Source organism: Callithrix jacchus, chromosome 7 (genome assembly GCF_049354715.1).
Source record: "Callithrix jacchus isolate 240 chromosome 7, calJac240_pri, whole genome shotgun sequence".
Taxonomy (NCBI): domain Eukaryota; kingdom Metazoa; phylum Chordata; class Mammalia; order Primates; family Cebidae; genus Callithrix; species Callithrix jacchus.
The window spans coordinates 136415213-136428181 of record NC_133508.1 but is presented as its reverse complement, the minus strand read 5'-3'; the positions used below and the strand labels follow the sequence as shown (position 1 = coordinate 136428181).

Here is a 12969-nt window from a genome sequence, read left to right as displayed (position 1 = left end):
AAGATTATGTATGGCAAAGCAGAGTATAAAGAGAAAGAAGACAGCATCCAGTTTTGTTCTGAAATGCCTATTGTACGTTCACGTGGACATACCTAGTGTCCACTCAAGGAAGAACTTGAGCCTTCAGATATAGATTTGGAAGCCACTCGGACAAAATAAAACAGGGGAGTGTATAAGGAAAAGAGAAAAAGTAAAGGACATCCTCTTGGGGAATAGCATGGCTTAGTGGAAATGGGAGTAAAAGGAGCAAGGAGAGAAAAAAGGGAGGTCGAACAGGTGGGAGGAAAAACAGGTGTAACCAGTGTCACTGAAATCAAGGGAGGTGAAATGTTAAAGGGGACAGAAACCACCAGAAGAGTCCAATGTCAGAGAGCAGACAAGTAGAATAAGGATTGCAGAATCCATTGACTTTGTCAATAGACAGTGTAAATAAACTGAGACTGGCTGCTTGCAGTGTAAAATGAGGTAAGAACATAGATATAATGTCTATAGACCCTTCATCAAGGATCTTGGCTAAGATGGGAAAAAGACAGATAAAGAGGGAGTCTATTGGCAAGTAAACAGAAAGAAGGAACAGCATCAGGAGGAAGAATTGCTGATGGAGCAAGATTTTAGCAGAGATAAAAGCACATGAAGAATGATTAGCCTTGAATAGGATCCCGTGAACCCCTGAGACCAGAAGAAAGAAAAAGTCAGAACTTGTGTTTAAAATGATTACTGTCTTTTAAAAAATAGTCTCTTTGAAATGTTATAGAATTTAAATTTTGACTCAGTTGCTTAAAAGGTTTTAGGAATACTCATCTCTTAACTTTACACTTAGAGATGGATGAATTTTACACCTCCCCCCACCACACACACAAGTTTTCTTGTTTAAATGTAGGAATGACTTTTGGAAATTGCCCAAAGTTATTTTAAATCATGTGTGTTGAACCAGGCAAGCTGGTGGATAATCCTTTGGTGTAAAATGTTTTCTGGAATGGATGTATTAACTGGCACAAAAATAAACTTTAAAAAGAGAGTCCCCAAATGTTTGTTGTTAACAAAATATTCAATAAGTTCATGGCCTTTTTAGTTCAATACTTTTATGCATTATGTCAACAAAAATGTATAAAAATTCCACTGTGTGTCAGGCATTAAGTTAGAGAGTACTTTTATGAACAGGACTCAATTGGACATATTCTTATAAATTTGTTATTATTGTTGCCTAGATTTATATAACAATACATGCTAACTTAATATAACCACACATACTTCTCTCATTAAAACTAGTTAAAGGTAAAATCTGGCTTAATGTTTTAAACTCTTCCAATAATTGTATTACTATTGGTTCTAAAGCATTTGAGCATAATTTTCACTGACTTAATTTACAATTATATATACTAACAAAATAATTCAGCTGAATGAAGGGAGTTCTAAAGTAGCATAATATACGCTGAATAAAGAATCCTGGGTTCCCTGAACTTAACATCACTTATATATCTCATTAGAAGTCCAGAAATATCAACCACATATAGAAAATGGCCTGACCTTAAGATGCATAGTAAATTTTCCCATAATCTCATTATGTCTATGACGATGCTTCACATCATTATAATAGTGCCCCAACTTTTATATCACAGTTTCTCTAAGTGTGTTCAGGTGGTGAATCTGCATTTTTCACAAGTTTTCCAGGTGATATTTGTGCTGCATAATATTTGAGAATCACTGCTAAAAGAGTTTGAAATTGCTGGACAAGTGTAATGAAAAAAAAAAAAAAAAAAACCTTTGTGTCCACCAGAGACAATATGCTTTGATATTGAAGAACTATGCCTAAGTGGTCAGGTACGGCAGTGGGACAGGCAGGCAGCACAGTGTATTGCCAAGAGTATTGATTTCGGGTCAAGCAGATGTGAGGTGGACCCCTGTTCACTTGTTTCTAGCCTGTGTGCTTAAGAGCCATGATTTAACTTCTTTGGTTTTACATTTTCTCAGCTGTATAATGCTGGGAGTCATTTCCTCATAAATTTACTGAGGGGATTAAATGGGAATAGAAGTACAGTGAACATCTTTTTTTTTTTCCATCTCTTTGTTGAACCTATATTCATTTCCCTACCTAGTCTCTATTCTAGAGGTTCAATCTCAGACACCTTTAAGATTAGGCCCATGGGGAATACAAATGACCTAAGTAGTCAGGAAAAGACCATAGAAAATTAGGGAAACTGTGGTGAACTGCAGAATGTATACTCCACCTACGGGCATTCTAATAAAAAAAATTAAATAAATCACTGCAGGTCAAACAAAACCCATCTGCTAATCAAACCAGACACATGACAGTTTCCATTCTCTACCCTACACCTGTAAACTCAGATCACTTGTTATAAACCATCTGCCTCTTAATCGTCATGTTAAACATTCTCCACTTCCTGAACTAAGTAGGTAAACTTTAGCTCCATAACCATGGATTTAGTTCCATTCTCCTGGCTTTCTTTTCAGGTGTACTGGAGAATGGGCCTTAGTTAGCACAAGAACACTTTTTCCTTGATGCAGAGTTTCACTAAGTGTTGAGGCCTCTCCGTTCTTATTCTGCTCAACTTCCCATGTGCTTGAGTGTGGAGAATAGCACGGTCACAATAAAGGTTGAGAGCATATCAGATCATCCCTCTATTCTAGCTAGCGTAACTTATTTCATTGTTTTCCATATTCTAAAACAAAGGGACTAATGGAGGAAACCTGATATCCACAGGCAAGTAGATAAAGACGTTTATTTAATTACATCAAATAAACCCGAGTTTTATACCCAGCTTCATAACTTAGCTTCACCAACTTCAGCCAACTCTCTGTCTTTCAGCTTCAATTCCCATGCTGCAAAATCAACACAATAATTCTTAGTGGTATTGTTTTGATGAAAAATGAGATACTGTTTATAAAGCTTTTTGTACCACACAAGTACTCAGCCCTGCTTTTTGAAGTCTTGCTAGGTATTTAGCTAATGTATTTACACATAGGATCAATCTTAACGGAGCCAATTCTAACCACTTAGCAAGTCTTATCACCAAAGTTTTTTTTTTTTTCTCAAATAAGCAACTGGGTGGGCTGGTGGTATCCAGTGCTAGGTTTGAGCACAGATGTGTAATACTTCAGGGATGAAGTTTATTGGCTTGCGGTCTTTGGTAGAGAGAAAGCACCGTTTAGGAATTCTGAGTCAGTCGTGGATTAGGCTGTAGTTGACCTACCAAATCTAAATTAAGGCAAGGTAAAGAAGAAAATCGAGAACAAAGTCAAATTCTCATAGCTTAAAGGGTAGATGTGTCAAAAGTTATGGCAGAGAAATACTCTTGACCAAAGAACAGGAATCTTGGAGCAAAGGTAGAGTTTACATCTTTAGGAAAACATCCTATGAGTATGTTCAAATGTAGCTGAGTTGAATACTCATTGGTATAGAATTCAGACCCAAATTCTTATTCATTATGATGTCAGCTCAGAGACCAGCCAGCCAGCCTACTTGTCTGTCCATTCTGCCTTCAGTCACAGGCTCTACTCTTGTCTCCATGTAACTGTCTAACTGAAACAACTCAAGCTTCACAATATCCATTGCTTTCTATGTTTATTTGCTTCTCTGGTTTCCTCCTGATGGTAAGGATCTACCTCACCCTAGCGGATTTTCTTTTAAGAAACCCTGGATTCTCTTTCTCCTGACCACAGGCTATTGTCCCAGGCCTTTTGCATTGCTTCTAACCCTGTCTTTTTCAGTCTACATGGATGCCTGTTTAAGAGGCATGTGTTACCACTCCTTTTATACACTTATGCTTCTTACTTGGGTCAGAAAATGCCTTTGAGTGAATAAATCAATCCAGCCTAGGCCATTTCTTGATATTTGGACTTCTTCATTCTAATGCTGTTCACCTCTCCTTAGTCTAAACCCATAAATTACCTCCTTTATACCCTTCTCCTGGAGTAGCTGTGAATACTCCAATTAAAAGGCATTCAGTGAAATTTATGGAAGCTTCCTTCTGTCTTCTAATCCTCATTCTCTAATTCTACCTTACATCTGGAAGTTGAGGGTTCGATGTGACTAAGTTTTCAAATTATCTTTCCTACGGATTTTGAAATATGTCAACAAGATCAAACATACTTAAAGAAATGTAATTGTTCCCCAAACCTATGCTAATTATGTTTCTTTGGGCCTTCCTCTCAGGAACACAAGAAGAAAATTCCATTTTTAAGGAATAGAAACAAGTATGTATAGCAGGTAATGAATACCATATATTACTTGGGTAATATAGAAAACCACAGTGCTACATAATACTCTAATATAAATAACAACTTTCTGGGCGACATGGAGGAAGGAATATCTGCTTTAAAAGATCTCAAGTTTCTAGATTCCAAAATAAATCAGGAAGAGATAATCTTTTGAATTACAAAAGATTAACTTGAATAAGGACAGTTTTCATCACAGTTCCTTAAAACAGTAAACCACCAAAATTCATATGAAAATATAGTTTTGATTTTCAACTGTCAATATTATATCTTTTCTAAAATACAACGCTTGTATGAAGAACATAATTCTCCTAAAACATTATATAAGCCACAAATAGAACTCCCTGAATATTAGATACACAACTAAACTTCAAACCTATCGGAAAATTATGCTAACTTCCTAGTCACGCTGCACTGTCTACTTTCAGAATAGAGATCATTACTTGATTTTGTTTTTCCTTTCTAGACTGTCTCTTGCTTCTTCCTAGGTGAAAAAAAATGCAGAAACACAATTCTGTTTTGTTTTGTTTGTGTTCAGACTCATGGCTAAGGTTTTGCTAAAAGGTACATTTGGAGTAGAAAAATAACATGAAAATAAGTAGAAACTGCTGGAAACATGCATTTACAGAAACAAAATTTATCATAGAATAAAATTTAACGTCACAGATAATGTGAATATATACATTTAAATTCTGATGTGACAACAATATAATTAAATCACTTTTGCTATAATTTGTTATTGTATATTATAAACAAAAACAAATCTGAAAAACAAATCTCACTCATCTATACACACCAAAAATCAGCATATGTTTCAGAGCTGCATTCTAATGTACTTACTGAAGAAAAAATGTTCATAATCTGATGAAGAACATTTGTGATAATATTTAAATGGTCAGTGTGTTAAATCAAGGTTATGCTTAATGTAGATTTGCCTTTAATAAATGAACAATAAAACTGTTTAATATTCTCATTGTTATGTTTTTTTAATTTCAAATTTTTTTATTATTATACTTGAAGTTCTGGGATACATGTGCAGAATGTGCAGGTTTGTTGCATAGGTATACATGTGCCATGGTGGTTTGCTACACCCATCAACCTGTCCTCTACATTAGGTATTTCTACTAATGCTATCTCTCCCATAGCCCACCACTTCCTCAAAGGCCCCAGTATGTGATGTTCCTCTACCTACCTGTGTCCATGTGCTCTCGTGGTTCAACTCCCACTTATGGGTGAGAACATGTGGCATTTAGTTTTCTGTTCCCGTGTTAGTTTGCTGAGAATGATGGTTTCCAGCTTCATTTATGTCCCTGCAAATGACGTGAACACATCCTTTTTTATGGCTGCATAGTATTCTATGGTGTATATGTGCTACATTTTCTTTATCTAATAATATGCCTATCATTGATGGTCATTTAGGTTGGCTCTAAGTCTTTGCTATTGTGAATAGTGCCATGATAAACATATGTGTGCATGTGTCTTTATAGTAGAATGATTTATAATCCTTTGAATATATACCCAGTAATAGGATTGCTGGGTCAAATTGTATTTCTGGTTCTAGATACTTGAGGAATCGTCACACTGTCTTCCACAATGGTTGAACTGTTTAGACTCCCACCAACAGTGTAAAAGCATTCCTGTTTCTCCACATTCTCTCCAGTACTGTTGTTTCCTGATAGATTGCCACTCTAACTGACATGAGACGGTATCTCATTTTGGTTTTTATTTGCATTTCTCTAATGACCAGTGATGACGAGCTTTTTTTCATATGTTTATTGACTGCATAAATGTCATCTTATTTTGTAACATAAATATAGGAGAAATCTTCAGACAAGAATTATCAGAAAGAGATTTATTTTAAGATAGACACTGTAATGCAGATTTATGCTTTCCAACAATAACATTGTGTAAATTAATTAGAATCAACCTCTTCATTTTAGCCTGTGAAATAACTTTGTGTCTTTTTCATGAAAATACTACTTTTTGGCATTTATATGTTAATTCAAGCAAGAAGATGTAATAATGCATGCAAAAACAAGATTTGAATCAGTGGCCATAATTATACCAGGTGTATTTATATTATTTATGTCTCTTTGAATGTGACTTATCATGTGTAGGTTTTGTGCACTAATTACTTCATGTTTTCTATAGATTTTGTTAGTTTTAGAAATATTTGTTTTTAATTAAATATTCTATTTAATTCATCCAAGAAAACCTACACCTGAAGACGTGATATAATCTTATTGTTGATAGCAAATGAGTTTCAGTATTTGTTATAAAATGCATGACACAGTATTGAGATCTGTGGGTAAGTTTGAAGTCTTTTTGCTTTCCAAAAATATGTATTCGGATGGCATATGAGCATTCTTTTTTTCTTGTCAATCATTCAAGATATCTGAAGAGTATTTTTCACATACTTCGTGTCTGAGGACAAGCCTTCTCCTAAGCAAGCTCAAGATTATGTCTCTTTATACTTCTGCAGTCAATTTATCATCAGTAAATTTCTGAGATAGATGATATTTAATGCCCATTACATAAATGATTAGCTTGGACTCAGAATCTTTAAGTGAGTCATACAGCTAGAAAATTGCAGAGATCAGTCTTGAATTCAGATCTTTCACAGAGAAGTTCATAGTTTTTCTTCTCTACTCTATGTTTAATATCTATAGTTGACTTCTCCATTGCCCCACTCAGAGGGTCTGTTATGAGTCACACATGTAGATTTATTTTTTCCATATATTATTTGGGCCAATCAAGATATTGAGTGAATCCATGTTGATGGAGCATGAACATGCCTACTGCTAAACTCATACAATAAATGTGTCTCTGTTTAGATATTAATAAATATTTATGTGAAGAAAGTTTGAAAATAATATCACATCTTGAAAATATTATAAGAACTTTCTATTCAATTCAATGAACATTAAATGAGCACTTACTATGGGCTTGAGACAATATATATGTACATATGTATAATATTGGTATTTCCTATAGAAATTTATTTTTTTATTTGCAATAAAAATATATCAACAACCAATATGCACATAAAAAGATGTTTAGCAATTTTAACGGTCTGGAAAATGCAAATTAAAACCATATAATGAAATATTCTTCACACTTGCTGGAACTGCCTAACCACTGGAAATATTGGTGCAGTTATGAATCAACATAAACTCTCATATGTCCAACAACTTTGAAAAACCACTTGATGAGTTTTAAAAAGTTAATCTTCCCTCTGAGGCAAGAATTCCTGTCCTAGTTTTTTTTACCAAAGAGGAATAAAAACGTATGTTTACGAAAAGATTGGTACAAAATATCTTAACAAATTTTATTTATAATAAACCAAACTAGGAAATAACTCAGATGTCCATAAATAGAAGTATATTCATGAAATACTGATAAAACTCAGTAACATTAATGAATCTCACATACATTGTGTTGAACTAAAGCCAGATATGAAAGACTTCAAACTGTATGACTTCAGTACACAACCGCCAGAACAGACACAACTAATATACAGGGATAGAAAACTAACAGTGGTTGAATGTGCTGGCAAAGGGGTTAAGTGGCTTGTAAGAGGCATGGAGAAACTTTCTGGATAACAGAAATGGTCTATATCTTGATTTGCATGTTGGTTACTTGGGTGTATCCATTTGCCAAAGCTCATCAAATTGTTCACATAAGATCTGTGCATTTCACTCTATGTAAGTTGTACCTCAATTTTTGAAAAGTAATCTTGTGGTAAATCCCTTTGCCTATAAAACGACCTGTTTGTAAGAAATTTCCACCTGTTTACTGAATGTTAATAATTTATTTTAAAATTAAATATTTGCTTATATTCAGGGGTACCAATCAGACAAATCTAGCTGAGCCATAAAGGTATGGATTTTCAACCTATTCCTTAATACTTTTGAGCTTGGCTTCAGAACAGAGCTTATTTGTTCATTTATATACGCATTCTTATATTTATGTTTACAAATGAGAAATAACCTGCCTCCACCTAGAAACTGCTTTTCCAGTAAATTGAGAATAGCATGTATTAAAAACTCATACCGGTTCCAAGCTATGATTTGTAACAACTGCTTCAAAATATTGAACTGTTATTTGTCAATTATTTCTAGATGTGATAAATTTGAAAAGGACTCTAGACCTCTGTGTTTAACTGCTGCTCCGTAAATGAATTGTCTGGGACAAGCACACAGCTCTTGAGCACTCTATGCAACACATGGGCTGTCATCCAGGGAGGCAAAGCAAGCTTCCCTACCTGAGCCCACTGTGTACCTTGCAGGTGACTTGAGAGGGCTCCACCCACTCTTTTTGTGAAGATGATTGTCCTAGTTTCCTGGAATGTTCAATCTATGGGCTCTGTGCAGAGCCTGCCAAAAGCACTGCAATTGGTTGTGCCAGTTGTGTTGGTGTTTTATGGCTCTCTTCATCTTTAATGATCTGTAGCCTCTCTCACCATGCAAGCTTCTGAATCTTGGCTCCCGCCCAGCTGCTCTATTGATCGGAAATTTGGCCAGCAAGCAAAATCTTTTGTTTGTTTTCAGGATTATTTTTATTATCTGGCTCCAGACAGGGAGCACAGAATGGGGTGGAGACTTCACAGAAATGAGGACATCCACTCCTCTGGTAGGACTCCTGAGAGCCTAAGACCAGTCATCTGGTGCTATAAAAGAACACTGCTCAAAGTTGTAAAGAGAATTCATATTTGCATTGTATTGATGGCAACAACAGCCTCTAGAGCAGAAGGTATTCTGCAGTTCAGAGAGTCAGGACTCTGGGGCACCCCTTTCCAGAGTCATCTACTGTGTAACAGCAGACACAGCTTTATAGAGGCCTGGCTTTATGTGTGTAAGGGGAGAAGAACCTCCCTATCCTGTTAGGGCTGGGAACCCAAACTCAAGTCTTCATTTCTTTAAGCTCTCTTGAAACTAAAAACTGAGTTTTCAAACCTGAGTGTCCCAGTCACCCTAGTAACTTGAAATGAAAAAAAAAGTGATTTCTCAAAAAAAAGTTCTGGTCAAATATTTTAGGGAAAACCTACATACAGTACTTATTTCTTAAATATTTATAATTCCTATTAACACATTTAGAAACTGTAAAAAATCCTCTGGGGGGAAAATCTATTTTTCTTTCTTTAAACTAGCATTTTCCAAATTTCTTCACCACGGGGTGCCATTTAAGTGTGGTTTTGTGAAATATGTTTAGGATTGGAATATAAGATTTTCCCATGCAAAATCTTTTAAAAAAGGTTTTTAATGAACACAGATTAAGGTATAAATGATTAAGAAAATGCCTTTACTGGAAGCAGGTTTTGATGGGACAGTGTGTGTGTGTGTGTGTGTGTGTGTGTGTGTGTGTTTGTGAGAGAGAGAGAGAGGATGTGTGTGTGTGTTTCTTTGTATGTGTAGGTATTAGAGAGGGTTAGCTATTCAGTAACTCCATTATCTCTTCCATAATTATAAAGTTGTATCTAAGACGCAGCGGCCCAACCAAAGACTACACTTTCCAGCTTCTCTCATAGCTGGGTATGGTCATGTGATTCATATTTGCCAATTGAATATGAGAGAAATTGATGTATACAACTTCTGTCTGAGGCTTCTTCCACAGAACACAGACACAAGTCCTTAGAGTATAACATAGCCAGAGTATAGAAGAAGTTTGTCCCTAAAATGACATCTAAAGACAGGCATTTGATAAACAGGAACGAAAACCTGTTCTATTGTATGAATGACATATAAAGGTCTGTTGTATTGATGAAAATTTTGGGATCTGTTTGTTATAGCACTTTATCCTTATCTTATTAATAGTATATTGGAAGGAATGATAAGCAATAATTTTGGGGAAAATATTTGAAAAATAATTAGGAAAATCACTTAAGAGTATCTTATGCCTGAAGGAGTTAAGCATTAATCATGTCCAGAGGGTAGCTGGGACTGATGCTCCTATATTTAATTTTGCTTTTCTCATTGTATTTAAGAGCTTACAAGCACCAGCATCAAACAAACCCAGTTTCAATGTTTGGCTTCGCCAGTTACTAGTTTTATGTCTTTCCCAACTTTGTCAAATCTTACTTTTCACATTATAAAAATGGATAATGATTTTCAATGTGTACAGTTATTCTGAGAATTAAACAAGAAGATATTACAGTTTTTGTCACAGTATCTAGCCAGAAACATACATAGAAAGTGATAGTCATTAAGGCTAGTAATATTGTATGTGTACTCCTTCTGGGCACATAGTATGACTTCATTTCTTTATCTACTTTAAAAGTAGTAACTGTCATGTGACCTTCCAGCCAAAAATTTTAAGAGCCACTACACAATTTTCTTTCTTTCTTTCTTTCTTTTTTTTATTGAGATGGAGTTTCGCTCTGGTTACCCAGGCTGGAGTGTAATGGCTCGATCTGGGCTCACCGCAACCTCCGCCCCCTGGGTTCAGGCAATTCTCCTGCCTCAGCCTCCTGAGTAGCTGGGATTACAGGCACGCGCCACCATGCCCAGCTAATTTTTTGTATTTTTAGTAGAGACGGGGTTTCACCATGTTGACCAGGATGGTCTCAATCTCTTGACCTGGTGATCCACCCGCCTCGGCCTCCCAAAGTGCTGGGATTACAGGCTTGAGCCACCGCGCCCGGCCCCCACTATGCAATTTTTATCCATCCCCTTTCCTGCCTCAGTAACTATGGAAGCATGGAGTTGGAGATCCCTTTGGCCTGGGCCTTGTGAGAGGACAACTAGACCAGAGTTTCCAACTGGCCTGCATTGGACACGTAGCAGGAATGAAAAATAAACCATTGTGGTTTCAAGCCACCGTAGCCTAATGTAGCCTGTACTGAATGACTCCAGAATTTGATACCATAATAACTGCAGTTCTCCCACAACATGAGGCTAAATTGCACTAAAATATATAGCATGTACTTACTGTTCGATGGGCAGTCAAAAAACCTGTTATTGCAGGCTGGAAAGATGGTGACCTACATTATGAAGTCACAAAATAGTTGGTAAACCTGTTGCCTGCAAAAATTTGGAAGGAAAACAAGTCAGTATGCAGTGGATTTGGAGTTCTATGAGAAGAGATTGGTACACCGAATGTCAGCCTGTGTTACAGTTAGTCTTGGTTGCATTTGACAGGGCATTACAAAAATGAGATAAGCACCACAAAGCATTGGTTTGTTTGCACGTAGAAATGAAAGGGGTTAGAGAGAGTTCAGACTTCAGCCTTTTTATAGGGTTAGAGAAGGCAACTGCTTCTCAACCCCAAGGGTAAAAGAAAAGAACTGAAAAGGCTTTTGAGCAACAAAGACCTATTAAAACTAAGCCTTATGAGAAGGATCAATTCAAGGATATGGTTCTGACATCCATTGTTAAAATCAATGAATTAAATTCATCTCAGAGCAAAAAACCTAATTACAACAGTGGCAACCAGTAAATCCTTTTAATTGAACATTGATTAGGGAAGAGAGATTAAAAATCGCTATGTGTTTTGAAGAGAGTGAGACATATGGTGAGGGGATATCAAAAAAGCCAAAAAAAAGAGAAATAATTAAAATCATTTTAAAGACAAAAATGGGCGTGACTGCATATATATCTGACTGTCATACGTGAATAAGGAACCATTTCCTTTGAGAAATTTATACTATCAAGAAGACTACCAGCCTAGATTAAAAAATTCTTTTATATATGATGACCATCCATTTTTCAACCTCCAAGACATAATCTTCAACACCTACTTCAAATGTAAGCAACAAGGGTAATGAAGAATGCAGAACATCCCAGAAGGCAGCACCAGAGGCCACAGAGGGCACAGGGCATCATCTAAGCATTTCTGACCTTTAATCTTGATGAGAGACTGATGTTGAACTTGGTATTTTTGGATCACATGGTTGTATTACGATAGTCATCAAGACTGTTTCTAAATATTTATTTTTCCTCCATTTGGATATGTGAAAGGATGAAGTATCTCTGATTTCTTCGATCTGAGAGTGTCCAAGTTACTTGCTTTGATAAATAAAATGTGAGTGGACTTCACTCACAGGGTCAATTCCAAATGGAAACTTTGAGAGTTGGCTCATAATTTGCCACATTTCATTTTCCTAATTGGCAACAATGGTAACACAGAGAGGGAACCTTTCTCAGCTTGGGGCTTAATATGAGGCTAAGGCAGAAGCCTGCCATGCACATGAAGACTGGAAAATCAACCATTGGAGTTTTTATCCAGTGAGATTTTGGCGTTTGTTACTTTTTCATAGTCTAGCCAATTGACTAATAGAGAAATTCAAGCTGATACAGAATTGTATTAGGTTCAGTTAGAAGAAAGATGCAAAAAATGATGTGTTGGAGCAGTGTTTTTCTAATCATGGGCTGTGGCTTGCTTATTAATGGGCCATAAAATCAGTTTGGTGGGTTTGGGCCCTTCTTTTTCTAGAACAGGTTAGAAAATATTACATAAGAATATTAAGCATGGTTTCTCTCTCTCTCTCTTTCTCTCTCTTTGTGTGTGTATGAGAAAATATGAGAGAGATCAATAAAAAGTGTATGTATTTCTTAGTCTTTCTCACTGTCAAAGACTTTGAGAGTTACTGGCCTGAAACCTAATAATTGAAACACTTGATTGATTGAATTTAGATATGAATGGGTATCCCCAAAGGATTTCATTGTCTGGTGATGTCAAAGGGCTCTGTTTTCAAACTTTTTCTATTCGAATATTTGTTCATAGAGCTTAGTGAAT

General features: G+C 36.0%; 1 long non-coding RNA gene across 2 annotated transcripts in view; it reads left to right on the top strand.

Annotated features, from left to right (window-relative positions):
• Positions 1-3502: 3502 nt before the first annotated feature.
• Positions 3503-12969, top strand: part of LOC118143042 (uncharacterized) — a 59600-nt gene continuing 50133 nt past the window's right edge. For both annotated transcript variants that reach the window (XR_013520579.1, XR_004727092.3), the window contains exons 1-2: positions 3503-3612; positions 4175-4228. This is a non-coding gene — a long non-coding RNA (uncharacterized LOC118143042). The remainder of the gene's footprint in view (positions 3613-4174; positions 4229-12969) is intronic.